Source organism: Trichechus manatus, unplaced genomic scaffold (genome assembly GCF_000243295.1).
Source record: "Trichechus manatus latirostris isolate Lorelei unplaced genomic scaffold, TriManLat1.0 scaffold00129, whole genome shotgun sequence".
Lineage (NCBI taxonomy): Eukaryota > Metazoa > Chordata > Mammalia > Sirenia > Trichechidae > Trichechus > Trichechus manatus.
In genome coordinates, this window is record NW_004444065.1 from 8,057,045 (window position 1) to 8,061,535 (window position 4,491).

The 4,491-nt window shown below is 39.1% G+C and overlaps 1 pseudogene; it reads right to left on the reverse strand.

Moving 5' to 3' along the window:
* Positions 1-1,210: 1,210 nt before the first annotated feature.
* LOC101356066 (vimentin-like) lies at positions 1,211-2,336 on the reverse strand (annotated as a pseudogene).
* Positions 2,337-4,491: the final 2,155 nt, after the last annotated feature.

Sequence of the window (4,491 nt, forward strand, 5' to 3'; positions counted from 1 at the left end):
TTGCTGCAACCAGTTTTGAATTATTAGCCTATACTCTGTGTTTTTATCTTCATGCCGGTAGAAAGATGGCTTTGACAGCTAGAGGTCTCACAGTCACTCATATCTAGCCAGTGATGTCCAACAGAAACATAATAGAGCCACAAATGTAATTTAAAATTTTCTAGACACCACTTTCTGAAAAGTAAAGAGAAGCAGGTGAAATTAATTTTAATACCATATTTTATTTAACTCTATATATGAAAAATATTCTTATTTCAGCATGCAACCTACATAAAAATTATTGAGATAATTTACATTGCCTCTTCCATGCTAAATCTTGAAAATATGCTTTGTATTTTAGAATTATAGCACATCTCATTTTGGATACTAAATTTTCACCAGAGGTTTTTGCTATGTAGTTGTATTTCATAAAATGTGCAGTTAAAAAGTAGATTCACATAACAAAATGTTTTCAATATATTTAAAAGTTTTTCAACAATGAAATTTAATATCAGTTTTAAAGTTAAAACTACAATGGATTAAAATTAAATAAAATTGAAGATACCACATTTCAGTTGTACTAGCCACATTTCAAGCACATACTCAATAGCACATGACGTCAGTGGCTACCATATTGGACATTGTGGCTTCAGAGAGTATTTCTCCTAAGATAAACTTTTCTTTTCCCCAATTACCAGAAATTTCCCTTTGCAATTTTTTTTTTTCCGCTAATTTGGATCATATATCCTCTTCTAAACTGATCCCTAAAAAAGGAGGTGAAATTCCATTTTAGAGAGTGGTCCACAACCCTGACTACAAATCAGATTCCCCTGGAGAGCTGAAAAAAATGCCTGTGTCGTATTCAAAGTTTCTGATGCACTTGGTGGCTGTTAAGGCCCAAATTGATATTCCTCTCAGGGGAGGAAGAATTAAAAATATAGATGTCCTAGATTTCTACTTATCAATTAAGACATAATCTCCGGGATGGACCTTGGGCGTCGCTGTTTTCTAAAATTCTCCAGGTAATTTTTTTTTGCTTGAAATTTTCCAAAGATTTATTGAAATAGAAACAAGTTGGTCAGATACTTTCTGGAAAAAAGAAATTTTAATGGTATTTAAAAATACTTTTTAAAAAGTATTTTGGGATGACTTCTTTGTAAATTAGATTATGTTGTAAACTTTTTTCCTAAATATTTTAGGAGTGTTTATTCTTACAAACTAAAACTTATTCCTATTCCAAATCTATCTTGTCAACGAGAGGGAGTGAATCCAGATTGGTTTCTCTCAGGTTCAGGGAAGAAAAATTTTGTAGATGGAGAAAAATCTTACTGTCTTTGCCTTCCAGTAGCTTCCTGTAGGTGGTAATCTCAACGTCAAATTTTCTTAACATTCATCAGGTCTTCGTACTCACAAAGGTAACCAGTCATTTCTTCCTTCATGTTCTGAATCTCATCCTGCAAACGGCCAATAGAGTCTGTAGTTCTTTTCAACAGCAAAGTTCATTTTCACCTCACGCATCTCTGCTCCAGAGACTCATGAGTTCCTTTAAGAGCATTCACTTCGTACGTGAGGGATTGGGCCTGTCTCGGTACTCATTTGATTCCTGCTTCACCCGGCACAGGGTATCATTGTTCTGGTTAGCAGCCCTGGCGAGATCAGCAAACTTGGATTAGAACCATTCTTCAGCCTCCTGAAGGTTCTTGGCAGCCACATTTTTTGATGCACTTCACTCGGAGTGGCCGTGAGGTCAGGCTTGGAAACATCCACACCAATTTGGACATGCTGTTCTTGAATCTGGATCTGCAGCTCTTGATTTTCCGCATGATGCAGTTTCTTCAAAAAGACAATCGCTTCTTGCAAGGATTCCACTTTACATTCGAGGTCATAGCACGCCAAAGCGTTGTCAACATCCTCTCTGAAAGACTGCAAGGTGCTCTCGGCGTCATCTCCCTGAAGCCTCTCCTTCTGAAATTTCTCCCAGAGCTTCACGATGTCTCTGGCCAGGCTGTCTCGTTTCACCTCCACCGGGGTTTTGTTGGTGGTGCGTTACTTCACCTCTCTGCGCAGCTTCTGCACTTGCTTCTCCTAGAAGTCCCCCAGGAGCAACTTGCCCTGGCCGTTGAGCTGCTTGTGCTCCACCAGCAGGATCTTGTTTTGCTGCTCCAGAAAGCGCAACTTGCATATAATTGTCCAAGCGGTAATTGAGTTTCCCGGCACCTCCATTTTCTCCTTAGTGCCAGTATTCTGGAACTCAGTGTTGAAGGCCTTCGCCGGTGAGAAGTCTAGGAAGCACTACAGCACCCACAGGCAGGCACGCTGCTGCGCATGCGCATGGCCGAAAGGCAAGTGCGAACCATCCTAATGGCGTCACTGGGGGCAGTGCAAGGGGTGCGGACGCACTGGGTGACACTGTCAGAGGGGGTGACACTAAAATGTGCAGTGTGCGGTGTGAGCTGTGGGCGCAGGTGTGCCAGGCCCGGCGTGAAGTGGGTGCCATGGCATAGCTGGGACAGGTGCTGAACAGGAGGAGGCAGTCAGTGGTAATGGGGCCCAGGGAGGCCCACAGGGCACCCGCAAGGCAGTGGCACAAGTGAGAGCCCCTAGAGGGTGGGGGAGGGATGGCCAGATTCTGTATGTTCTGGTATAGGAGGAGGTCCATGGGGGAGAGGTGGTGACCAGGGGTGGATTATCCTATAAGAGAGTTAAGCACAGGGTTACTTGTATTTGGTAATCTGTAGTGAACAATTCCACATTTTTTCATCTCATCAAAGATTCTGCTTCTAGGTATGGCTGACATCTGTCTCTCTCCCAACTCCACAGCACCCTCCTACAGAATCAAAGCTTCTTTTCAAATTTACACTCCCTGACACGATGGATTACCCAGTAAGCAAGGCGAGTATGGCCTCACTTGTGCTTATTTACTATCGTGAACAGTTTCACATGTTCCCTTGGGTTCTGCTTGTCTTCAACTTCTTTTTTAAACTAACTGTGCATTCCCCTTTGTTTCTGCCTTTGCATCTTGGTTTTTGACTACTGTCCATACCCGGATGAATATTGGGGCCAACCAAAATAATCCATAGTATTTCTTTGCCTCCTACATTTTACATGGGCACTTGAAAATACTGTTGATCTATTGTATCTTGTCTGCCAGACTTCCTTGTTTTTTCACATGAACTTTTGTACTCAATATAAATGGAGCAAATTTATTGCTTTTGTGCTATAGCAGTTACTTAGATTGTCACAGTACAATTTATATCTAATTGCATTGTTACAATTTTCAGCCACAAAAAGGATTATTTCTTTTGATTGTGTTTTAGATTCAAAGCTATAAAATTGACTCCTGGCTACACTAGTGCAATTTTAATGTACTTAAATGCTAAATACAATATGACAATGCCTGGAAACCTATAGAAGTTGCAGGAAAAGTGGGCTTTTGATTTCTAATGTGCTGGAATCCAGTTTTTTTATTTTTAACTTTTTAAAGAGTCACTGGTGAAACTGGTTGAGAGCCACAGATTTGTTACATGGATTGGCTTCTCCGATAGCCTTCTCATAATAGTCTTTACCAGAGTGGAGTGATCTTCAAAGAATTTGGTAGAGAAAGATGCTTACCGGTTATCTAAGAGGAACAGACAGAAAAACTACACATAATTGTGTTAAAATGATTTGACAGTATGACTAATATAAATTTTCCAGAATGGGACCTGATATTTCTCAAATCAGTTGTTTATTTGGTGGATCATCCTGTAAGATTGCTCTGCCTTAAAATTGTTTTTACCCTTTTTTCCCATTAATTTCACTTCTAGGACTCTATCCTAAGAAAATAAACAAAAATACAATAAAAAACTTTATGCATAAAGATACTATTCAAAATAATTATTACATTTAGGCATTAGAAATATTCTACATTTCCATCAATACAGACTATATAGGTAACATGGATTAGTATACAAATTTCAAATTTATGCTTAAGAAAAAAAATAATAATAAGAAAATACTGTTTACATTGTTAAGTGAAAAAACATTGCAAAAGATCCAGAAGATAAACAAATAATATTAAACTTGTTTTACTGAAAAATTTTAAGAATAAGGAAAAAGTTTTTTGTTATATTGTTAAGTGAAAAAAAATAAAGATTTCATAAGAAAATACACTCTGGTTGGCCCTGAGACGTCAGTCGACTGTGGGATGTAAAGAAGCTGTGAATTCTCCACCATCTCTGCCAGTACTTCTGATTATTATTTTGAGATACGGGGCAAGGGAGGAACAAGTGTGGACCTGGGAGAAAGGCGTATAGTTGCTTCTCCTGGCTGCCTCTGCTGAAGGTTTCCTATCTCAGTAAAATTACTGTTTCATCTCGTGTGTAAGCTGTAACGTTTGCACACCGTGCTTTACCACTGGACAGCACTCTAATTCCTTCATTCTTCAAAGAACCAGCAATACAGGGCTCTTTGTGTGACAAATATTTATTTCTGGAGACTTGAAGGAAACATAGATCATTGTACATACAAGCA